The 26,623-nt window shown below is 40.0% G+C and overlaps 1 long non-coding RNA gene across 1 annotated transcript in view; it reads right to left on the bottom strand.

Moving 5' to 3' along the window:
- The window catches only part of LOC131768119 (uncharacterized), a 358,014-nt gene that overhangs the window by 3,173 nt on the left and 328,218 nt on the right, over window positions 1–26,623 (bottom strand). Inside the window, exons 9-14 of the long non-coding RNA XR_010836178.1 lie at window positions 18,114–19,560; window positions 17,854–17,998; window positions 17,404–17,539; window positions 16,221–16,379; window positions 12,549–12,636; window positions 236–405 (exon numbers count right to left, since the gene is read on the bottom strand). This is a non-coding gene — a long non-coding RNA (uncharacterized lncRNA). The remainder of the gene's footprint in view (window positions 1–235; window positions 406–12,548; window positions 12,637–16,220; window positions 16,380–17,403; window positions 17,540–17,853; window positions 17,999–18,113; window positions 19,561–26,623) is intronic.

Raw genomic sequence — 26,623 nt, 5'->3', positions numbered from 1 at the left:
TTCCCTGTGCTATACAGTAGGTTCTCATTTCTTTTTATACATAGTATCAATAGTGTATGTATGTCAATCCCAATCTCCCAATTCGCCCCACCACCCTGCCCCGGCATCCATAACACTTGTCCTCTATGTCTGTATCTCCACTTCTGCCTTGAAAATAAGATTGTCTACACCAATTTTTTCAGATTCCACATATATGCATTAATATATGGTATTTGTTTTTCTCTTTCTGACTTACTTTGCTCTGTATGAGAGTCTCTATGTCCATCCATGTCTCTCCAATGACCCAATTTCATTCCTTTTTATGGCTGAATAATATTCCATTGTATATGTACCACATCTTCTTTATCCATTCCTTTGCTGATGGACATTTAGGTTGTTTCCATGTCCTGGCTATTGTAAACAGTGCTGTAATGAAGAGATACAACCATATTAAAACTGTGGTTCCTGATCTTGGTTCCTAATTCCCATTTTTCTGAGACTTTTATAAAAATGACTAATGATCGGGCTGCATCCCAACTAATTGAATAATAATTTCTGGTTCTGTATACCAGGCACCAGGATTTCCTATAATGTCCCAGTTTTCTACCTTAAAGCCAGAGCTGAAAAGTTGCATTGTCTTTCAACAATGTAAGAGAACAGCAGCAACATGGATGGACCTAGAGATTGGCATACTGAGTGAAGTAAGTCAGAAAGAGAAAGACAAATACCATATGATATCACTCATATGTGGAATCTGAAGTGAACTTATTTACAAAACAGAAGTCGAGTCACAGATGTAGAAAACAAACTTATGGTTAACAGGAGGTAAGGGGGGGAGGGATAAACTGGGAGATTGGGATTGACATAAACATACTATTATATATAAAATAGATAACTAATAAGGACCTACTGTTTAGCACAGGGAACTCTACTCAATACTCTGTAATGGCCTACTCAATACTCTCAATACTCTGTATGGGAGAAGCATCTAAAAAAGAGCGGATATATGTACATGTATAACTGATTCACTTTGCTGTACATCTGAAACTAATATAACTTTGTAAATCAACTATACTCCAATAAAAATTTAAAAACAAACAATGTAAGGGAACAAAGTTGTTAAAGGGTAAAATACAGAGGAACAACAACAAAAATCCCTCTGGCTTGTACAGTGGATCGAGTTCCAATAGTCTTTCAGATAAATGAGGAACTTTTCCATGACTAGCCAATAATAACAGTTGACCATTTTCCCCCCTTAGATTGAGAAACCACTTAAAGAACTATATTTGGATGGAAGAAATCCAGCAAATAAGCTGCTGCATGTTTAAGTAGCTTCTCCTACACTGCATCGAAGGGTTGGCAAATATATTCATTTATTCATCAAAAACTTTTGTGGGTTTAATGATTATGTGCCAGGAATCATTCCCAGATGGAATCATGGAATTGAGTCAAACATAATCTCTCCATTCAAGTAATTTATAGCGTGAATTGGTGTGTTTATTCAACATATATAATTAAGTCTTGTTATATACCCCAAAATGTTCTAAACTCTAGGAAACCTCAGAAAACTATGTAGAAAAAAATATTCCTACTCTGTGGAGCTTAGTTTCCAGGGGGAGCAATAAGAAACAAAATTGAAAAGATTAGTCGTGAAGAAAATGAAAGCAGTGAAGGAGGATAGGGAATAAGTGTAGGAAAAGAGCTACATACAAGGTCAAATGGGATGGATGGTTGAGAATGGACTCAGTGAGAATGCGACATTAACTAAACACCTGGAGGGGAGAAAGTGTAAGACATGTGATTACAGTAAGTGCCATACATACAAGAGAGTTCCGTTCAGAGAGAGCGTTTGTTAAGTCCAGTTTGTTCGCAAGTCCAACAAAGTTAGCCTAGGTACCCAACTGACACAATTGGCTCTATAGTACTGCACTGTAAGAGGTTTATAATACTTTTCACACAAATAATACATAAAATACAAAAAAAAAACCCCACATTTTAATCTTACAGTACAGTACCTTGAAAAGTACAGTGGTACCAGCTACATCACCGCTGGTTTTACACTTGCTTCCAAACATCCTGGGCTTGAAATAAAGATACTGTACTACTGTACTCTATACAGTACTGTACAGTAAAGTACACAAAATCACAGCTACTTGTAGAGGATGCACGCACGTGACAATGTACACCAGACACGTGAACTAACTTACATGATTGGACACGTGAACGCACATTCACGTCTTTGAAAGTTCGCAACTTGAAGGTTCGTATGTGGGGGACTTACTGTATTTGGAGAAGAGAGTTTCAGGTAAGAGAAAAAGATAATTGCAAATACCCAGAGCCGGGAACTTGTCTGAGGAGTCCGATGAAGATCAAGGAGGCCAGTCGGTGAGGCTGGAGCAGAGGGAGAGGAAGATGAGTGTGAGGTCAGAGAAGAGAGAGGCCACCTGAGGCAAGGCTTTGTCAGGACTGAATGAGCTGGGGAGCCCGGGAAGGGCTTTGAGGAGAGGATGGACAAGATCTGACATTCCACGCATGGTCACTGTGCTGAGGATTAAGTGAAGAGAGCAAACATGGAAGAAGGAGACCGGGGAGGCTACAGTAAGATTCCAGGGGTGATATGCCCTTTGCAGAGTGTTCTGGAAGTGTAAAGAAAGGGGTGTATGGCTCTACCAAAGAGTGCAGGGGCGCCTTCATATAGATTTTGTGTGTCCTGTGAGCCTTCAAATAATGAGTAAGAATAGACCATCTGGAAGGGAGGAAAAAAACATTCCTCAAAAAGGGGAAATAAACAGAAGTATGAACCACTGCAGTGCATTTAGGTGCTTGCTGTGTATGAGGGTGCAGGAAGCACGGCGTGGGTGAGGAAATTGGGCTGGGAATGGAGAGTGAAGAGCCTTGGGTACCACGCTGAACAGATGGACTTTATAATACAAGCAAGCAAGGAATGTTGAATGTTTTAGGGAATCTGGAAAGAACGTTTAAGAAACATTAGAACGGGGAGCAGTTGGAGAGAGACAGCAATGAGAAGGTTCTTGCCACAGGTACTGTCTAGTAGAGAACTCAAATAAGTATTTGCCATTATGGAAAAAGCTCTGACAATAGTATGTACCGAAGGCAAAGGGGTTGGGGGAAGAGGAAAAACATTCAGTTAAACAGAAGCATCAAGAATGGCTTCATCGGGCTTCCCTGGTGGCGCAGTGGTTGAGAGTCCGCCTGCCGATGCAGGGGACGCGGGTTCGAGCCCCGGTCCGGGAGGATCCCACGTGCCGCGGAGCGGCTGGGCCCGTGAGCCGTGGCCGCTGAGCCTGCACGTCCGGAGCCTGTGCTCCGCAACGGGAGAGGCCACAGCGGTGAGAGGCCCGCGTACCGCAAAACAAACAAACAAAACAAACAAACAAAAAGAATGGCTTCATTGATACTATTTACAACAGCCAAGACATGGAAGCAACTTAACTGTCCATAGACAGAGGAATGGATGAAGAAGCTGTGGTCACTTATATGCAGAATCTTAAAAAAAAAAAAAAAAAAAGATACAAATGAACTTATTTACAAAACAGAAACAGACTCACAGACTTAGAAAACAAACGTATGGTTACCAAAGGGGAAAGGTTGGGGGGGAAGGATAAATTCGGAGATTGGGATTAGCAGAATCACACTCCTGTGTATAAAATAGATAATCAACAAGGACCTGCTGTATAGCACAGGGAACTCTTCTCAATATTCTGTAATAACCTATATGGGAAAAGAATCTGAAGAAGAATAGATACATGTATATGTAAAAATGAATCACTTTGCTGTACACCTGAAACTAACACAACATTGTAAATCAACTATACTCCAATATAAAATAAAAAGTTTTAAAAAATAAATGAACAATAAACAAACAAATAAATAAATTGAATTTAATAACTCTTTAAAAAAAATGGCCTAATTGAGAAAGTAGTCCTCAAACTTGATCTTGAGAGATCAGTAGATGGTTTTCAGTCATACAGGATGAAAAGGAATTCCAGGCACAGAGACCTGAAAGAACATGGTAGCTTAGAGGCTGGAAAAGGTGACTGGAGCACAGGGCATAGGTATAGAAAGTGGGATAAAGAGCTTGAGGCAAGGGCAATAATTCCATGGAATTTGGACCTGGTTCTAGTTTTATAGGCAATGGAGATCCAGTGAAAGATACTAGGCGTGGTTATAATGTGCTTAGATCTGTACTTCAGAAAGCTGCTCAATGTCCGTGCTTAGGGAGAAAAGAAATTTGGTGACACAAAGAGGAAAGAAAACTGGATAGTAGATTATCGAAAGAGTCCAGGACAGAAAGAAAGGATTGCATTAGACCAGGAGTAGTTGTATTGAGAAGTAGGGGATGATTTCCAGAAGCCTATCAGAGACTAAATCGATTGGATTTGGTGATAAATTCTATGTAGGAAAGTAAGGGAGACGAAGGAATTTCAACGATACCTAGGGCCTGTCTTGGGCCTCTAGTTTTATGGCTGGACATTTATTAATATAATAAGCAGAGAAAAAGAAGTATGAGGGTGGGAAAGAATCAGATTGATTCTGGACCTACTAAATTCCGTATGGATCTCTTAGATTTAACTATCTCATAAGCAACTTGAAATGTGTGTAAGACCTCAGTACTTGGCAGAAAATAGGCATTCAATAAATATTTTTTGAGTTGCAATATCTTAAGTGAAATGAAATGAAGCCAGCCTAATTTGGCCACTTGCAATATGCTTTAACTCTTCAAAGAAAACTGTTTCAATTACATCACATATTATTTATGCATTGGATAATACATTCTGTCTCCTAGCCCAGCAGCCAGTGTTAAATTCTATGCTACATACCACACTTGCTCCCGAGACTAAAATCAACAGTGCAAGGAGAGAGAAAAAGACTCTGAATTGTCTTCTTGATAGAATCCCTTTTGGGTTTCCACTTTCCTTTGGCATGATTTTTAAAAAGCTTACTTTCACTTCATTTTGATAAATGTTTAACTGCTATGCTCAAATTAGAAAATCTTTCATTTGGATGTAATCATGAAAGACATCATATGTAAAAGAGAGACATGTGGTGGTGAGAAACTGTTCAATTATGGGCCTGGGACAAGGAGATGCATATGTATCAAAATTTGAGTTAATACTTTGTTAGGATTCTAATGATGTTGTGTAGCTCCCGTGTAAGGTGAGTGGAAAAAGTACTTACATAGAGCTTTTCATGAGGATAAAATAAAATTCTGTTTAGTTCATTTAATAATCATTATATAATTAAATAATCCATACAAATTAAAGAACTGACTGTGCTTTATAAAGTCATGTTAAAAGAAACTCCATGAAAATCTGTTTATTAAATGAAAGCAGTTTCTAGCAGTTCCCTACTCTTTGAGCTAAGAAAAAGATTTTGCTATTCCTTGTTCATTGTGAAAAGACTCATAACACACATGAATTCTGAAAATCTTTTTTGACTGATGAGAATTAGTGAAAGGATTTCATGAATTCTGTATGAGGTTACATTATAAATTAATAGAATATAAAGTGTGCTTTTCTTCCCATTTATATATTGATTCATTGCTTTGATACCAAATGTATCATTAAATAATGCAAACAATTATAATACAAATAGTTAAATGATATTAGTTGCCTCTCAAAAGAAGGAAATTATATGTGAGGATAGTTAACTCTTATGTATACAATTTATGCATCTATCTTAGTGTGTATATCTAGAAAGAAATATTACATATTAAACTACATTATGTCTAAGATTCTTAGTCTGTTTCCTGTTCTTATTACTAATAACCGTAAGAAACTTCAGAGAGAAAAACTTCGTTATTATTATTATTTTAAAAAAAAAAATTTTTTTTTTTTTGCGGTACGCGGGCCTCTCACCGCCGTGGCCTCTCCCGTTGTGGAGCACAGGCTCCGGACGCGCAGACTCAGCGGCCATGTCTCACGGGCCCAGCCGCTCAGCGGCACGTGGGATCTTCCCGGACCGGTGCACGAACCCGTGTCCCCTGCATCGGCAGGCGGATTCTCAACCACTGCGCCACCAGGGAAGCCCAAACTTCATTATTAATAGCAGGACAATTTACTTATATAACATTTAAGGTGGACCATTTATTTCATGTATTCTGCAAATCCCACATAGTAATATAAAACTGACCCTACTTTATAGTCAAGAAAAGTGAGAATTAGAAAGAAATAAATGCTTTGACCCAACATCACATACCTATAATTGACAGAGTCATTATCTTGGCTCTGAGTGTATATATTAGTTCAGAGTTTAAATCTTAATATCTGATCCCTACCCCAAAATGTGCCAAAAAAAGAAAAGGATGCTGATGCAGGATGGTCATAACTTCTGCTTTTCCAACAGTTATGTCATGTTATGTCATGTCACGTCACATGAATGAAAGTGACCTCTCCGTGACCATGCACGGTCTCAACTTAATTCCTACCAGCCACTAGCCACCCAAAGGTCAGGTTTGGAGGTGGGGTCTGCCACATTGGAGCAGAATTACTTATAACTTAGGGGAAAAAACAATGAGAAGTCAGAGTCTCCAAGTTCTACACCTGCTTCCATCACATGACCTCGATTCAAATTTGGACGAATCAGACCAGCTGGCCTCTCTGGATCTTTCTTTCCTCAGCTATGATGTGAAGGATGGATAGCTGGTCTCTAATGTCCCCTCCCAGCCACTGATGTTTCTGTTTGGACAAATCTAATTGGCCAGACCAGGATTCAATGCACATCCTTGGCCTCACCCTTGGAACGAATAAAGAATTTCTATACATTAAGTGGTTGGCGCAGTAAAGGAAGACAATGGTATATTCCAAAGTTTATCATAGGTGTGAAATAATTAAAAGAAAAGAGGTTTGGTTTTAAAAGTTGGATCCTGGGTCAGGATTTAGATGGTGAATATTTCCAAACAAATTTATTTTATTCATAATATCATTTTAGTTAGTCCCCATACATAGCCTCCTATCAACTGAGACCAAAGGGTCAAGGGTCATGCCCACCATCAAAACCAGTGCTCAAGACATCCTAACAGACTTAGGCAAGACTCAAAGTAATGTGTAGATGGGGATGTTTGTGAAACACAAATATTTGGTATTAGACTGTGTCCTGGTAGGGAATCTAAGTGGAATGTTGAGGAAAAGGCCTGTTTCTTGGAAGTGTGGGTCGCTAGCTCAAAATCGGGAGACCAGAGCTCCTAATCCCATCTGCGACCTTTGACTCTAACCGAATGTCTTGGAAATGTTCTTATAGTTTCTTTAGTTAGAAAATGGGCTTGTCGTTCATGTAGTATCACAGGGAAATTTTTCTTCTGCAGTAGGCATAATAGTAATGTAATATAGGAAAATGTCAATAGCTGCAAAATATTTAATATCACTTATTTAGTTCTATTTAGGACACTTTATTTGAAACTTTCAAGAAAAATAGGACTTTCAGAGTTTCATTCATGTGAACATATCAAGGCAACTATAAGTGACAGGATTTCTTGAATATAGAGGAACAGAAATTGAAGTAATCTTTTCAAGAGGAATGTAAGAAGTGATATTCAAGAACCTGGCCAGGTACAGTTTTCGAAGGACTTGCTCTATGTCCTATGAATTTATTCTTAGTAAATATTTAGGTAATGCTTTCCTGTGTTCTCTGAGGTCTGTTTCTAATGGAATGTACATATTCACCATGTAGATGGCTGCAAAGGTTCTAACCCTACCACTGTGATTTCCAGTTTAGTACGAAAACTGCCAGTTAATTGTTTTGCTCACGGATCCTGGAAATAGGGTTGACCTTCAAAAGACGAACAATAGTATCATACACAGCTGAGCAGAGAAAGCATATTTCAGAAATGCCACTGATTTGGGAAAAAAATGAAAAATCAATACGTTTTAAGGACATTCTCAGGAAGACTTATTCTTGTTCATGAAATAGTAAACGCTAGAGCAATAAAGCAATTGGTTAATGCTTAGTTTTTGAGGACCTAAGGGCAAGGTATCATTCTACACTGCTCCCTAATAAATACAAACTGATGAAATTTTAATGTTTTCACTGCCACTAGTATCCATTCTAAACTCCCAAATTGAAACAGTGATATGTATTCAACTATCAGACCAGTAAAAATTTGTCATCTAAAACCCTCCATACAACTTGTATTTTCCATTAATTGTTCTTGTTAAAAACGGTACCACGATAGGGATCCAAGCCAACATTCTTTTTTTTTTTTTTTTTTTTTTTTTTTTCGGTATGCGGGCCTCTCACTGCTGTGGCCTCTCCCGCTGCGGAGCACAGGCTCCGGACGCACAGGCTCAGCGGCCATGGCTCACGGGCCCGGCCGCTCCGCGGCATGTGAGATCTTCCCAGACCGGGGCACGAACCCGCGTCCCCTGCATCGGCAGGCGGACTCTCAACCGCTGCGCCACCCGGGAAGCCCAAGCCAACATTCTTGTCTCACGTTCCCTTGACCCTGGGATCGCCAAAGCTCTTAACTCCCCTTCCATTCCATCAAGTCATACAGGATTTCTTACAGGAGCGCCGTGGACACTTTACATGGGAGCACTCCATGGTCCCCACATTGCTCGACACAGTTGCTGGGAATCACGCTACCATATTTCTTGTGACCCTCGCAAGGCAGATCGCAAACTATTTTCTCTTCTGTAGGTTTTTCTTTCCTCCTTGATCCTCTGTCAAATCCAGTAGGATGTATCAGCATCTTTCTTGCCACACTCTGCAGGGTGTTTGATTCATTCTTTCTCTCTCTTCCTTTTCCCCCTCCCTCTTCTTTCCCCTTTTTCTCTCTCTCTCCTTCCCTCCCTCTCACTCCCTCTCTCTGTTTCTCTCTCACACTCCCTATTCTTCTCTCCCTAGTCTCTGTGCCAATTGAGGGCAAGAACTGTGTGCGTTCACCTTGGAGTCTGCAGCAAACACCGAAGTGTCTGACACAGAGTGGGTATCCCATAAGTATTGTGGAATTGAATTAAGTTGCTTTGCTTTACAAAGGACCGCAGGATTTTCCAACCCAGAAGTCCGTTAATCACACCAACGGGCATCTGTCTAATTGCAGCTCCTAAGCCAAACCTGACAGGCACCAGAATCACTTAGAGAACATTTAGAAATATGGATTCAAAGGGCCCGCTCCAGAACTACTGAATCAGAATCTGCTGCAGAGAAGCCTGAGGAACAGTATTTTGAAGAAGTTCTACAGCAATGCCAATCCTCTTCTCAACCACAGCTTTTAGTAGAACCTTTTAATTTCATTGCACTATTAAGAAAATGGGGAGATACTCCTTGGGAATATCTCAGATCCTTTTCTATTTCATAAGGCAACCTGCAAGAAAGTGGGGCGACTTGAAAAGCATTCACAAAACAAATGCACTGAGCTATCATGTATTTTTGACTATATCAAATAACAAAGTATACTAAAAAGCTGCTATCGAGACAGAAGCTTTAAATTATTCAAAGATGTGGGGAAAATGCTGGATAAAGACACACATTCTAAAATATATTTTCTCCTTTTTTTGTGAAAGGGTTTAAAAGTAAACACACTTCTAACAATCCCAATACTTGGCAATGATTTCCAGTTATATCTATGTTTGAAACACTCCTGTTGCACAGCCATTTGTATATTGTTTTTTTTGCTGCATCAAATAGATTTTCAAATGTCATTGTGGGTCATGGATTTGCATCTGGGCTTGGACTGTTAGAAATCTGAGTCACTCTTTTCCTTCTCTTCCTCCTTGGATGCCCTCTCTATTCCTTCTGTTAAGATACGTCTAGGGTAATCATGTTTATGCACTGTAATGATCGGTGGGGAAAAGGGTGTGAGATTGGGAGGCTGTTGGGGGGACTCTAGGCTGGGAAAGCCAAGAGGATCGAAATCCTCCCTTGGCCCAGCAACTTCTCCTCCAAGTGAGTTCCCCAAGGGAGACATACATACAGGAAAAGTGGTCGTAGATTAAAGCAAAACGTCACTTGAGTTTTTTTGAGAAGTGACCCAAATTCAAAAATAGCTGTCATTAAAAACCTGGGACAGGGTACGTGATGTTGGCTTAAGGAGGCCTCTCCATCCTTTCCTTCCAGCCAAGACCTAAATCTGACGATTTTACCACCTTTGAACCAGGACGTATGGGACAGAACCGTGAAGGGATGAGAGTGATGGACTTACAAATGAGCAATGACCTGGCCTTTCCCTGGGTGGAAGATACCATCCACCAATAACCACAGTCCTTAGAGGGAGGGGAAAGAAGTTAATTGGTGATTGTCTGGGCTTCTTTGTGACTAAATGAAAGGAGAGGATAGAGAAAAAAGAAAAAAGAAAAAGAAAAAAGACAAATAGACAAGCTCCTTCTAATTTAAGAGAAGACATTACCAAGGAAAGATGAACTAAGCAGCGTGCGTGTGAACTTTAGTGAGGGCAGAAAACCACCTCTCTGGCGGACTGGAGGTAGCAGGCTGGAAGATAAAGACCTCCTCCAAAGTGAGGAGAGAAGTGTCTAGCTCTTCTGTCTTCTAGAGGCCTGAGGCTGCCGTTCACTAAGCCCTCACTAAATAATAGGCACTTTGCATAAGCCACTTATGTAGAAACAAAGGCCAACCAAAGAAGAACAAGCGAGGGCTTTCTACACAGAGTTTGCTATAGCAAGGGAGTCAGTCACCATCACTTGCATTTTGGCAGAGACTCAAAAGCAGGCACAGGAGTGGAATAGCTTTTAGTGGAAAACAGGGAAGGCTTCGGGTGTGCCCTCATTGGAGGCTCTTGGCGTGAGGATGCAAGAGGCAGGCTCACTAGAAATGGAGCAGCCTATATGATTGGTTGGGGATGCATATTTGGCTTGGTCTAGTAGTTCTTAAATTGGGAGGCTAGACAAAAATTAGGGAAGCTGTCGGTTACCAGTCAAGTCCTGACTTGGGTCTGATTGCTACAGAAGTTATTGCTTGGCTTCCTGAATTATTACAACAGATAGCAGTCTGACTTCCGGCAGGTCTGACTTATTGTTGGCTGGCTTCCTGGGCTACTTATTAAAGATAAGGGGTTGGGGGGCTTCCCTGGTGGCGCAGTGGTTGAGAGTCCGCCTGCCGATGCAGGGGACGCGGGTTCGAGCCCCGGTCCGGGAAGATCCCACGTGCCGCGGGGCAACTGGGCCAGTGAGCCACAACTACTGAGCCTGCGCGTCCGGAGCTTGTGCTCCGCAACAAGAGAGGCCGCGACGGTGAGAGGCCCGCGCACCGCGATGAAGAGTGGCCCCCGCTCGCCGCGACTAGAGAAAGCCCTCGCACAGAAACGAAGACCCAACGCAGCCAAAAATAAATAAATAAGTAAATAAATAAGTAAAAGTAAATTAAAAAAAAAAAAGGATAAGGGGTTGGCTTCTTGGGGAGGTTGCTGGAAGTTATGGGTCTAAGTTCTATTTTTATATATGGTTGGCCATTATCTATTTGTATATTCAGGCACCACTTACAATCTTCTACCACTCGGAGTGTGATCCACAAACCAGCTATGTTAGGGAATCAGCTGTGAGCTTGTTAAAAATCTACCAAGTGATTCTTATGCAAATTGACACTTGCAGAACACTGGGTCATAATTCACCTTCATCGTAGCACAGACAGGCACTATCCTCATTTTAAAGACTAGGAGGGCTTCCCCGGTGGCGCAGCGGTTGAGAGTCCGCCTGCCGATGCAGGGGACGCGGGTTCGCGCCCCGGTCCGGGAAGATCCCACGTGCCGCGGAGCGGCTGGGCCCGTGAGCCGTGGCCGCTGAGCCTGTGCGTCCGGAGCCTGTGCTCCGCGACGGGAGAGGCCACAACGGTGAGAGTCCCGTGTAACGCAAAAAAAAAAAAAAAAAAAAAAAAAAAAAAAAAAAAAAGACTAGGAAATGAAGGCTTGGAAGGGTTTAGTGGCTCACCCAGGTATGTGTCTAGTAGGTGGCAGAACTAGAAAGTGAACCTGGCTAACTTCCAAGCTCTGCTTTTTGTCCTGAACCTAAATGCAAACACTAACTTTTCTCAACAGATGCCAGACTAATAAGGCCTTCCTCTTAACAGGAAGCAGTAGGCAATGAAATAAAGTGTCAGTGCAGACTTCGATGAGGTCTTATTCAGGGACATCAAGACTAGTGAGCATTAAGTCCCCAAGGCAAGGATGTTTCTGCTATTATGGGATATCTTAAGAGGGCCCTCATTGGAGCAGAGACTATTGAGCTTTGACATGGGACATTCCTTTCTTTCCACAGGAAACAAATGGGATTAATAATCTATGACCATTATTCTTAAGCAAGGCATATCCCTTCACAGAAAATATAATTATACAGATTGCAACAAAGGTAGAATCATGAAATGTACACCAAGTTCCTGAATTCCTTCTTTGTCCAGAAATAATGCTTTAGCTATTTTACTCTATGTTTTACGGTGTAAAGAAAAACTTGCCTACGATGTCCCAACGAGTAGGAAAGTTGCGATTATATGCCACTATTGAAACTGCTTCAAATACAATCAGGAAAATTAGAAAAGTGTGTCATCAAGGACCCCCAGTTTGGGCATCCAGTGAGGCTATGGTAGGGAAGAAAACATTTTCTTGCCTCGGAAACAAGAAGTTGTGCTCAAGAAGCGTGGCTGTGGATTGCAGGATTTCCAGGTTCTCAATGGTCAGGTGAATTACAGCAGCTCCTGGGAACCACACAGGTGAGTGTTAAAGATTAATTAACAAAGACTGATATCATTTGAAGTTTAAGATGGAAGTAATGACCGTTGTACTTAGGTTTTATCCTTGCTTCTAGTAACCTCTCTTTGCCTATGTTCTACCTACAGGGAGGCAAGGAATGCAATCAATTTTTTTGGATAAAGAGTTACATATTTTATTGAAAAAAGTGGGGGGAAAAAAAGACTTTTTCTCCAAATTTTTGTGTAACCACATTTGGGGAAGAAATAAACATCTTTATCCATTCATTCTTTTTTCAACACATTTATAAGCAAGGCGCCATCCTTTACCTGATGACAACCCTCAGAACAGTAGGTATAAAGACTATAGAAATAAGTAATGCAAATAGGGAGTGGTCACAACATCCATTATCTGATGGCAGAGGCCAATTTTTTAATTCTCTTCTCTATGAAAAAATATAATCAAAGATATCTTAAATTTTTATTTAATCCCAGTAGAGAAAAAAAAATCTGATTTTGAATAAATAAAGATCCCAATGAACTTAACTGAATTGTCTATTTAATAAAGAAACAAAAAACACAATCCATTGGGTGAAATGGAATACAGCATAACTGATACACCAGTTTTAAGTAAGAATTCGCCAGTAAGAGTTATAAAAGAAGAGAAGAGGAAAGTTCTAATATATATATATATATATCTTTTCCTAAATACAGTTTTGGACTTTCATTTTTTCTGCATGGGATGTGCAGTCTCATCCTTGACTTACAGGAAAAGACATTAAGAAAAAGGAAGCCATTTCACTTCCTTTTGAGACTTCAGACCTTCCCTAGGACACTGTGCTCAGGCTCATGTTTTATTTGTACAGAACGCTAAACGCTATGTGGTCATGGAAACTTTGGGGGTTATTTCTCATGCATCAGAATACTAACCTATAGAGATAACAGACCTCGAAGTGAACAGAGTAGAAAAATTCTGTTGATGATGTCTTTCAAAGTCTACTAGAGATGTTTCATGGAATGCTGGGCCCAGAGGAGGCTTAGTTTAAAAGTGACAAATCATTGTCGTAGCTGAAAACAATGGAGTCCTTTAACTTATAACTTTCTGTCACACAAAGAAAACCTGCATGTATTCTTTAAAATTTGTAAATGCCTCCGAAGCATTACAATCTATCTTTTTGATACGCTTTTTCATAGTTCACATCTTTTTCTAAAAATTAAATATACATATATATGAATAAGACTGTTGGTAGAAATATTTTCCCAAAGCAGACAGAACAGTAATGAAATTGTAATACGGAACACACAGAGAGCCAGGGAGAAAAGCCTTAGGTCCTGGAATCCCAAATGAAACCAAGCAAAAGTTATGGCCACACTCATTCCTAACTGGAAACACTATAATTAATGGGGAGGAGAGTGAATATAAATATAGCACAGACATCATTCAGTATTTAGGGTCCCCCAAATGACAGAAACGATTTTAATTATAAACTCAGTATACATCGCTTACATTCACTAAAGAAGCCAAATTGCAATGTTATTTTTACTTTATGAATTTTCCTTTTGGTATTCAAACCCAGAGAAGGCGTCGTATTTCCACTTTGACTGCAAATTCAGTAGTGCTGAAGGATACTTAATAGGTGCTGTGGTGTTTTCGGGGTAAATTCAAAGAAAGTTAAAGTCTTGGGTGAGTCACAAAACAAACATTTTCAAGTACAATGGAAAATGCTTTACATATGGTGTGCATTTTTCCTATTAAGAGGAACGATACCTTAAGGAACACAGAAAATAAATAGATACAATGTTGATTCATCTGTGTCTATAAAGCAATAATTCATCCATCCAACATTTTTCTTTGGCCACACTGTGCAGCTTGAGGGATCTCAGTTCCCTGACCAGGGGTTGAACCTGGGCCATGGCAGTGAAAGCCTGGAATTCTTACAACTAGGCAATCAGGGAACTCTTGTTTGTTCAACGTTTAAAATAATGTCTAGTCCTCTAAGCAACAGGTGTATAGTAAATTGGGCTAAAAAGTTATGATAAGAATTAGGTCCAATTTGGAGAATACATGTTTTGCAAGGGTTGCATTCTTTTCTAATTCTCAAAATAATGTGATAAGGATTTTTAAAAAGATTTTAAATCAAAACTTCTCATGGTTGCATTTAAAGCTTAACCAGATGCACAGACTATATTGTATCTCAATGGAATGAAATAATACTGACCACCAAAAAATACTGCAATTCTTTCCATTGATACAAGTTTTCTTCTTCTATTTATTTCTCAAAAACACTCTTTTTTGTGTGTGTGTGTGTTACGCGGGCCTCTCACTGTTGTGGCCTCTCCCGTTGCGGAGCACAGGCTCTAGACGCGCAGGCTCAGCAGCCATGGCTCACGGGCCCAGCCGCTCCGCAGCATGCGGGATCCTCCCGGACCGGGGCACGAACCCGTGTCCCCTGCACCAGCAGGCAGACTCTCAACCACTGCGCCACCAGGGAAGCCCTCAAAAACACTCTTGTTGAACTGAGAAGCAGCAAGACAAAGAGAAACTCTGGAAAGAGTCAGAAGTCTCAGGTCCCTCTACTAACGATTGATGTGATTTCAGGCAGGTCACTCACTTCACCTTACAACCTCAGGAGACGATGATGTTTGCATTTATCTCCAAAGCCTCTTGCAGTGCTAGCGCTTAATAATCATATTGTTTCTCGGATGTTTCATCTTTATCACAATGACAATACTAACAGCAACAATATCAATAATAGCAACGATATCAATAATAACAACAATAATAAGATGAGAGAGGCATTGGGGAATAGTTGGGAGAACAAAACAACGGGAGTCAGGCAACGTACATTCTAATTACTTCTTTGTCGGTAGATTGTGAAATAACCTAGAATAAGTAGCCCCTCTGAGCCTCAGCTTATTTTTCTTTTTTGTGTTTTTTGGATCTGGAGGACAAGAATGATGCTTTTCCAACGAAATTCTATATAACTCTAGGATTTCATGTAGGCGCTTCATGCGAAAACACACACACACACACCCCTGCATGTAGAATGGTTGAAAAGAATAATAAAGCAACATGGCTGCCTAACTATTTCTTTCTTTCTAATTATAATACGCTGGAGCCCATCAACCCATTGATTAGCGCTGTTACATTACTTTGTTCTCTATATACTGACCCCCCCAAAGAAAGCACATCCTGGCATTTCTATTTAATGGGAGAATATCCTGAGATTTTTGGAATTTGGCTTTAAATATATGTTCCAACAAATACTTTTATGAGCCATGTGGAAAGGAATTGTTTGATTTCAAACATTCATTTTATCGAAACTGGCTCTTTGCTTTTACTGACTTCACAAGAAATTACAGAAATTGAACTCGTAAAAAAAAAGTGATACTAATAATACTGCTCTTTTTGTTTTATATATTAAAATTCCATGGAAAATGTCATGTGACTTAAGGCTTCATATTTTTTAAGCTTGAATATCTTGAATAAATTATTCTGTAAGTTCTCTTCAATCTTGAATAATTTTAGACAATTGAGCCGAGAAAATATCTAAAAGTTATCTTAGACACAGAAAAAGCAATGTTTGTATTACCTATCAAAGGTGGTTGCCTGCTGAGTTTCTTCTAAGGCATCTTTGAATGTAGACAAGTGTCACTCTAATCCTGGGAACGTCCTGACAAGAATCCAAAGTCTTTATTGACGAAGAACACTTTTTAGTCCATAATGCGAATTCTGTTCATTCTAAATTGAGCTAGAAAAAGTGGAAGCAGGGAAGAGGTGAATGGAAATCAGCATTTCCTTGGGGAAGAAACATGACCATCAAGCCAAGGAAATCAGTGGGACCAATTCCTGTACGGGAGCAAGGGGTGATAAATACCTTCTTATGCTGCTGTTTCACTGGGACCAAATGGCTTGACTGCTGCTTCCTTTAGCTCCATAAAATCACCAAGTTCACTTGTCTGAGGTCTCGTACACTTTGCACTTGGTCATAATGTATGAATAATTTTGTACTACCTCTATCTAGTAAGTAGACAAGTTCTCACAAAATGGGAGACAAGTTTTAAGGTGGAATGGAAACAGGAGGGAAGGTGTGGACAATAAAATTACTTTTTCTCTTTTTTAGAGAAATTGGGGAACAAAGTAAGAACAGTGTAAATGATAAGCTACCAGATCAACGTTCAGTTCTCCATTGGATGGGTCCAATCCTAGGAATTTGTAAATGAAAACACTTGTTTGCCTGGCCTTTCTTAAACCAGACAGTTTCTTCATTTGTTGTTTCATTATTGCTAAGAGTTTGCCTTGCAAAGCCATTCGGGGTCCATCTCTGACTTTTGGGATGCTACCTCCTTTTTTAAAGCTCAAGTACCTCCTCACCTGTTAAGGTTCTTTCGACCCCCCCAGTGGTCTCATTTCTATCTCTTTTACAAAACCAGTCAAAGCTCTAGTAGTGATAGTAACATGTCTTTCATGTTTTATAACATTATTATTTTAGAACAAAATAGAGGAGCTTTTTGAAAGAAGCTTACTATTTCCTCATAAAAGATGAGAAACGATGACATATGGAGTGGAAACGAAAGAGCTAAAATAGCATTTATATATTCCAAAGGAAGGAATATTACAGGCAGAAGGAAAGAAACCAAGGAATAATCAGATAAGCAAAATAAAGAAAGTTAAGATTCAAATAATTTGCAAAATGACTCCCACTTCTGAAACAGTATATGGTTAGGAGTATTTCAGCAGGTCTTTCCCAGGGAGTGGGCAGTGTGCGCTCTTACGGAAAAGTAGTGCCTGCAGCTGGCGAGGAGTCTCCCTGTGACTACAGCTACCAGCATGCCCACTGCAGAGCACGGCGCATGGTTCTCCTCTAAGCAGACTGCGAACTCCTCCAGTGCAGTTGATACTATAGGAATCCTATGTAATAAGGGAAAAGAAGAAATGAATGAAGGAGGCAATAGTGAACATGCTCATTATTCTCAGTATTTCACTTCAGAAAGAGTTCGTAAAAGTTCCCATGCTCATGTTGAGTTGTTTAATGAAATACCTTATTTCAAAAAGTTGTTCGTTATGCTGTGTCCAATCCAAGACATACCTTCACATCTGCCACCCTGTAAATAGCTTTAGAGGAAGTTGTTTTTCTGATTTCCCTGCGATTAAGGCCTGAGGATGATTTCTGTCTCCAAGCTGTTCCGTTAATATGAAACTGCAGTCAATCACTGCAAACTCACGTGTCTCTGAGAGCGGGCAGAGGCCAAATAAACCCGAGGAACTCCACGCTGCTTTTAGTCAGTGCATTTTGTTTGGTTCTTAGTATCCAGATTACCCGGAGTGACATGGTTCAGGCTGAAGTTCTCGTATGATTTTCTTCTCAGACTTGAAAGCAAAAAGCACAGCAACATGAAGCAAATCGTGCTTATTGACCATGATTCCACCGACAGCCTTCTCACTTACACGCAAATGAAAAATAAACAGAAAGGCGGCAACTCACCTTTGTGACCTTGCGCTATTAAATGTAGCTATTCCAGGAAAGGTTGAGGGGAGGTGAGTAAACACTTCATCAAAATCGGTAGGTGCAATCAGTGCAGAAAGGCTTTGTCAAACGTTACGTGACCACTTCCCTCTTAATATCGTCTACTTGCGAAGCTCGCTCGTAGCGTTTAGAGCGGTAAGTGGCTTGAATAGCAATGCATCCCCTTGTCGTGGTAAGGTGTGAAGTGCAATGGCAAGGATAATGGTCTGCCATTCCAGCTTATAGATGCTGTTAACCCCTAAACAAATCATTCAGTCCATCCTGCTCTGAGTTATTACATAGAAGTTTGACACCCAACCCCTAAGCCAACTCTGTAACTATATCCTACTGTTATTTTTTACTGAAGTTCAGAATTCAACACTATTTTTCTATTTTCCCCTGATGTTTTCTCAGTGTCTAATAATTTCTTTTACCCATAATAGTCCACAAAGCATATTTCACATGCTTAAATGTTCACATCCCCTGCAACGTGTGCACACGCGCGCGCACACACGCACACACAAACTCATACACACTGACATTTGCTGGAGCCCCTTGCCCTACTGACTGCTTCTCAGTTCCAAGAGATACACCTGAAACGTATAAAGAGCAAGGTTGTCACTTTTGCCTGAACCAGTAGTTTGCAATGTGAGGTCTGTGGACTCTGTGCCTTGGCTTCGCCTGGGGTGCTTATAAAAAGGTAGATTCCCTAAGCCAGAGCCTTCAATTTCACCGAATTGAAATGGCTGGACGTGGTGCTAAGGAATCTGCAGTTTCTGATAAGTCAATTTCTTTGGGTGATTCTTCCATGAATTACATTTTGAGAGGCACTAAAAAATGTAAACAAAAAATCTTGGGCTTCCCCGGTGGCGCAGTGGTTGAGAGTCCGCCTGCCGATGCGGGGGACACGGGTTCGCGCCCCGGTCCGGGAGGATCCCACGAGCCGCGGAGCGGCTGGGCCCGTGAGCCGTGGCCGCTGCGCCTGCGCGTCCGGAGCCTGTGCTCCGCAACGGGAGAGGCCGCGACAGTGAGAGGCCCGCGTACCACACACACACAAAAAATCTTAATTCTCTGTTTCCTCTCATGTCTCTTTATGAAACTAACCAAGGTTGCACGCACGAGCAGCATCAAATTTCACACTCTCCTACTGCCTGAAGTGTGGTCCACAGATGTCTCCAGCAGCACTCACTAAGCCCTGACACACCATCTTGCTGCTAGCTACTAAAGGTGCACTTGTACTTGACTCCGTGGCCAGGGGCCACTGGGAGTGAAAGCCATTCCCTTGCGTAGTTAAAGATAAGTGATCTCCACCACCCCGCATAGTCACTGGAAGGATAGATCATACGTGTCTCACAAGCTTCATCACCAGGTGTTCATTCCATCACCCCACTTCACTCAGGCCATCAGCTTGCAGCTTGTATGACTCCTGTAAAGAGAGGCAGAGGTTGGAGGCTGGGAAGTCCTGGTAAATAACAGAGAGAGTCCACAGCATCCCTTGGGTCAACATGTTACCCTTTTCATTAAAAGTCATGATTCTCCTCTTGTTTAATTACCTATCATTGAGATTATCGCTCATGCTTTCACTAAACTCAATAAAAGCAAAGATAAACTCACAGGCTCTAGTGGGTGGGGAGAAAATTACTAAAATAGTAAGATGAATTGAGCAGAGGTTAAGGGGGAAAAAGCCCATGGTTTTTAATAGAAACCACTTATGGCTTAAAGGATTCATTATGTTAGCTGTTTAGTCCATTTTAGAACATTATAATTGAAAGAGTCTCCTAGGTAATTAAATGAATTTCTCCACTGACTTCTAACCCTCTCTTTGAAGATCTCAGGATTCGTGAAGCTCATATTAAAAAGTACCACTTTCCAATACTTTAATTATTTTGCCAGAAAGTTCTTCCTTTGGTTGAACCAAATTCTTCCACTCTCTAATTTCCACAGAGGGTTCTGGTTCTGCTCTCGGGTGCCCCGTTATCAATCCCAATCCTAGACCTGTAGGATAAGCCCTTTATATAATGAAGTCAATGCTCATGACCGCATCCTTGAGCACAGCAATCATTCCTTCCCGGGGACATTTTCAAGTTCCCTGGATCCTCACTGCATTTGCCTGTGGAGAAATGCATCTTTATCCACGTCTCTTAGAATACAGTCCTCTGAACTGAACAGGATACCCTAGGTGTGGCTGGACAGCTAGTTTATCATATAATTTGTTCTGGACGCTGTGTTTTTATAGTACAACTTACAATTTCATTATTTATTTATTTTTGCAATTATCACAATAATATGTATTCACATAGAACTTAGAATCAGCTAAAACTTTTAATCTCTTCTTCACTACATGCCACATCCATGCTGGTATTGAGCCAAACCTCCCAAATTTGATACTTGTTTCTATTTTTTAATGTTTAATGCAGAACCAAATGCATTTTCTGATAAAATCTTATCTTTTTTTTCTTGAATAATTCAGTTCACAGAATGAACACAGATTCTTTGTCCAGTATTTAAACTCTTCTTCCAAGCACCATGTCATCCTCAAATGTAATAGACTTGTTCTTTTGGAGGAAAATATTATGTAAAGTAATGTTATTGGCAAATTTCTAGATTTTAAAAATATTTTCAAGATCTATTTATTACTAAAAAATAAATAGACCAAGGTATTATTTATCAAATCACCTGTACATGTTCATATATATATATATGAATCATAGAATGTCTATGCTATGTATAAGGACAAGTAGAAATTACATATTATATATGTTGTATATATTAATATATTATTAGTTATTATTAATATTATATATAATTATATATATTATATATAGGTATTTATTATAATATATAAATAATAAATATACATTACATATATTACATATAATTACATATATTATACAACTATATAATATTATATATAATTACATATAATATATATTATTTTACATATTATATATATATAATTTATACGGTATATATATATTCAATTAGCTATATCTGTCATATCTAGAGAGCAAGTTTATATAATCCAATTTAAATCTGTCACAATTAAATACTTATGAATGCTTATAGTTAATGTACTTACCAAATACTTATTCAGCACCTAACACAGTGACAGGCATAGGTGTTGAGCGCATACTGGTGATTAAATAGTCTTGGTATCTGGTCTCATGGAGCACGTAAGTTACAATCTAGTGGTGAAGACAGAAAATCAGCATATATACAAACAAATATACGTATAATTACAATGTGTGATAAATGTAATAATGGAAAGGAACAGATAGAAAAAAGCAGGATGGATGACCTATTTAAGTAGAGTGGTCTCTACAACTTATTTAACCAACTCCGTACCAAGTATTCATTACCAGTAAAAAAAATGAACTCCATTTCTGTCATAGTTTATAAAGGCTATTTGGAACTATGTATCTATTCAAAGGTTTTTGTGGCGATTTGAGTAAGCTTTAAAACACCATTATTATACAGTTTTGAGCCACACAATGTATTTGGTTTGAAAAATGGGAAAAAATGATGGTTGAAATTATTCTACTGCCTTAAGTTGGATTCCAAATTTTCAGTTTTTGTGTGGAATTCTTAGGAACAAACCTGTAATTGTAATCCTTTTTGGTTTGTCAAAAATGTAGAGCTATTGTCAAATGGTATCTATTTAGGAAATGCATTACAATGTCTTGAAAAGAGAGCTGTGCAATTATGTGTTCATAGTTACATCCCTTGATAGTGTTAGGTTTGCTAGGAATTTCCAGGCTGTAAGCAATAGCAGTTTTCTGAAACTTTGTAAAGCCATCATTCGGCTGTCTCACGTAGAGCTTGTTCCCAGTAAAATAAGATGAAAGAAATAGTATTAAGTAATTTCATCTATTTTCATTAATGAAAATAGATGCATTGTGTCCGTTCTTATTGTGTCTGGAGAAGCAATCCTTTACTCTGAGTTTAATTTCACCTGATCAGTAGCAGTGAACCAAGAGTCACGCCATAAAGATGAGCCATAAAATCACCTTTACATGTCAGTTCTGTTTTACTCCTCTTCAACATATGCCCTAAACCAAACTCTGATTTCAATGTTACTCATCCTCTAGAAATTATTGGTTTAATTTCCAATGGAATTTGTTATTGATTTTTTTATACATTACTATAATTCTTCTTATTCACAATTTGTGTTGAATAATATATTTCCATGTAAATCTAAATTTAAACAAAAACCTAAAACTAGGAAATGTCATTTTAAGCGGTAAATTAATCCATCTCCAATTAAGAAACTGAAGCGTATGGTTCTATATATGGTTTCAGTATTAACACTGTGCTCTCCAGACTTTCTAAAACGTGTTCAAGATAATGGCATAAGTCCATTTTTAACTTCCCTTTTATTAAAAAAAAATAGGAACAACCAGGAAGTCTGTAGTTTTCTTGTATTGAACTGCATAAAGATCCAGGCTGGGCTTCCCTAATGGCGCAGTGGTTAAGAATCCACCTGCCAATGCAGGGGACAGGGGTTCGAGCCCTGGTCCGGGAAGATCCCACATGCCGCAGAGCAACTAAACCTGTGCGCCACAACTACTGAGCCTGAGCTCTAGAGCCCGCAAGCCACAGCTACTGAAGCCCATGCACCTAAAGCCTGTGCTCTGCAATAAGAGAAGCCACCGCAATGAGAAGCCCGCGCACTGCAGCGAAGAGTGGCCCCTGTTCACGGCAGCTAGAGAAAGCCTGCGTGCAGCAACGAAGACCAAACGCAGCCAAAAATAAAAATAAATTAATTTTTTAAAAAAAGATCAAGGCTGTGACTATGAGAGTTTGTATAATGAATGACCTCTACATCAATCCATTTTCTAAATAAAACATTGAAATGTGTATATTGGTAGACTTTTAAATACTTGAAGAATGCTGAAAAGAATTCCTGGTGTTTGTGGACCACCCTTTTAGGAAAACTGAGTCTATTCCCAACAGCTGGTTATCAGAACACGTCACACCTCAATCATTTTGGCAAGAAGAAATCTCCCCACATTTTGATTACATTTAATAGGATTTATTCTTGCAATGCCCTCAAAGAAAGCAAGTATTGCCAGAATAGCGTCCCAGCTTCTCCAGAGGAATACATTTCAAGAAATTTAATCAAGGTCATAAAGAATTATTTTCTTCTTCATTTTTCTTTTCAATATTCATTTTCATCTTTAGAATCATGAGTTCATAATGGCCAGAGGTCATGCTAATCATTAGAAATACAAAAGAAAAACAGATGTCTCTGAATCCAGCTGTAGCACTTTATCTGTCTTTGTCTTAGCCACCTTCTTTCTCTGTCTTTTCACCTATTACCTGCTGGCCTTTTTTTTTTTTTTCCTTTTCTGATATGATGTGATCTTCATGGGGTTAGGTCCCTGAGTAAACTTTGGTGTTAAGGTAGACGTTTCTACAAAAAGGGCAAAATCACTCACAACAGTGTAGTTACAGGGGGTGGGGAGCAATTTTCCAGTCTTCTAATATTTCCTTTCATGTGAAGGGAATTCCAGTAGAGGAGGAGGAAGAACTTAATCTGAAGCTGTACCTTTAGACGAAGAAACAGCACTTGGAGACTTTCTGTGCTTTTTCCTGGAAGCCAGGCTGCCAATAGAGAGCTCGGATCCTCCGAGATGTGTGGTCTCCCAGCTGGACACCAGGGGACGCACAGCCTGATCCAGGGAATGTGTCATCAGGGGCAGGGGGGATGGTAAGAACCTAATGCTGTCGGGAGCTAAGTCACATTCTCCAATGTCACCTTTCTCAGTGTGAAGTTAATTTTTGGCCTCATGTATCAATTGGTGGAAAAGCTGTGTGGGCAGAAATCAGTGGAATTTATTGAGCTTCCTCAAATTCAATATTTTTTTCCCTCGTGCGTTTCTCCCTGACCTTCAACCCTACCTCACCCCACCCCTCTTCAGGAGTTGAGAACCAGGAGTCCGAAAACTAGCTTCATTTGCATTTGGGGAAAACCGAATTTAAAATGCAGTCTTTCAAAGGGAGATTATGTTACAATTCAGTACCAAATTCTCATCCACTGCCCTCTCCCCGCCAAGATTCATAAGTATCCCAATTACTCTTTTTCAGGCATAAAATCAGTCGAACTCTAGTCAGCCATGGTATCTCATGAAAGAAAAATATGGTACCAAAGATTACTATTGATTGACACACTTACTAAATATTTACTTCACAGCATTGACCCAGCTAGCATACATTTAAGTGACCTTCTGAGCTCTGGAGTTCTACCAGTTGTAGTTTTCTACTGAAAGAGCCAGACACACATGCAAGCAAGTTAATCTTTATTCTTTTTTGGGCTGTTTCTTTTCTGTTTCCTATTCTATTGAAACAACGTCCTACTCCAGAATTAGTACCCAGAATCTACTAACACAAATATTAGATCAAAGAGACCACAACCAACTTTGGGAGTGTGAGGCAGAATCATCACTTTATAGTCATTGACCTATGGAAACTGGAAGAAACGAGAGAGGTCGATTACAGGTATAGTACTAATAAGTCTGCTTATTGACAAGCAAAGCTCTTTCCTCACTGTCAAGAAAGAGTAACAATGACTCTTTAGTCAAGAGGGTAGAACTACCATGGAGGTGACAAGAGAAGTAAGAGAAAATTCCATCCCTCTGGGTTAGGGAGATTATGGGAGAAGAAGCTAAAAGGGAAAAGAGAGTCAGGGATGAGACATTTCTTACTGGATCGCCTAATTACCCCTCGAGTAGCTATGTTTAGAGGAGCAGAGCAGGGGTGGGGGAGAGTGGGAAGGAGAGGGACTTTGGTCTGCTGTGAATGTGTGACACCGGCAGGAGATGGCCTCATGGGCTGCCTCTTCACCAGCTAGAGTTCAGGCAGGAGGAGGAATATTAAAGTGCGCTCCGAGATATGGTTAGGTAGGTAGTTGTAAAATCTGAATGGACCTTCCTAGGCTCTCTTCAATTCCCTTGTGGCATGCATGGGACACCAAAATTCTCTCTGTTTCCTACATAGATATACCAGGCCACAAGTTGTATTTATTTGTTGTTATTTATCTATCATGTGTTGGTTTGATTTTTCTTGACCTGCTAGCTCAGGGTCACAGAATTTCAACCCGGACGGGCCAATCTGGGCTTGGTGATGGTTCAACAACATCTCCCTTCTCATCACCTCACTCTCTCTACCAATCAGATGTTTATCCTTATCTCAGCAATACTGAAGAGGAAGGGGTGTCCAATCTAGAGTCCTCCTGGGTCACTCTCTGGTGATTTCTGCACTCAAAGCCAACTCTTTCTGGGCAGGGATCCTTCTGTTGTCTCGAAAGAACACATGCCCTCATGTGCCTTGAGACTGTTGGTCAGAGGCGTAATGAGAAATGGCATTCAGAGCCAGTAGCCCCTCGAATTCACTAGGATGTTTACAAGCACCTGTAGTTCATCAGCTTCCCTCGCAAACCTGACGACTCAGTGAACGCCCCGGGAGGGCGGGAGTCACAGCACTTTACGTCTGGACGTTAGGGACCTAGGAGAAGCCCTTGCCAGCAACAGTCCTGGGAGGGATGGACAAACTGAAGTTTACCAAGAAGAGAATGAGAGCTCCTTAGCTTCCTAGAGGCAAAGGCCATGCTCCCAAGCACTCAAAATTGCTAAATCTCCCTTTGTAGTGTTATTTCTTGACAAGGTTCTTTTTTTTTAAAATTTAAATCTTTATTGGAATATAATTGCTTTACAATGGTGTGTTAGTTTCTGCTGTATAACAAAGTGAATCAGCTATACATATACATATACATATACTCCTATATCTCCTCCCTCCCTCTTGTGTCTTCCTCCCTCCCTCCCTACCCCACCCCTCTAGGGGGTCGCAAAGCACCGAGCTGATCTCCCTGGGCTATGCGGCTGCTTCCTACTAGCTAGCTATTTTACATTCGGTAGTGTATATATATATGTCCATGCCACTCTTTCACTTCATTCTTTAACATGTATAAATAAATGCCACCGTCCTCACAGGACTTGGTGAGCAAGTACTTTGAAAATTTATCGTGAAACCTCACTTTAAGCTCTTTAATAAATTCTTCCCTGTTCTGAGTAAAATCTACAGAGATTTAAAAGCAAAAAAATAAAATAAAATAACTGAGGAATTTCAAATTTTTACATACTGTTCAGAAAGGATTTGGATGATTTAAAATACTAGTTTCCACATCATGAGTGTTTCAGTGGGGGCAGGTGGAAGTTCTTGTAATACCTTGACGATTCCAACAGTTTCCTGGCTGGTTTCCCCACGTGTCCTCCTCCTGACTGTTTTCGACTAGCCGGAGTGTAATTTTTAAAAATATATCTCAGATTAAGTGATTTTCCTACTCAAAACCTCGCCATAGTTTCCCATCACACAAATTCACCTCCTACAACATTCCTTCTTACTCACTCTGTTCCAGTTGCATTTGCTGTGCCTTTGACACAAACAAAGCAAACGCCCCTGGGGCATTTGCACCTGTCATTCTCTCTGCCTGG

The sequence above is a fragment of the Kogia breviceps genome, chromosome 13 (assembly GCF_026419965.1).
Source record: "Kogia breviceps isolate mKogBre1 chromosome 13, mKogBre1 haplotype 1, whole genome shotgun sequence".
NCBI classification, from domain to species: Eukaryota; Metazoa; Chordata; class Mammalia; order Artiodactyla; family Physeteridae; genus Kogia; species Kogia breviceps.
The sequence above is the reverse complement of the archived record's forward strand: the minus strand, read 5'-3'. Positions and strand labels throughout refer to the sequence as shown.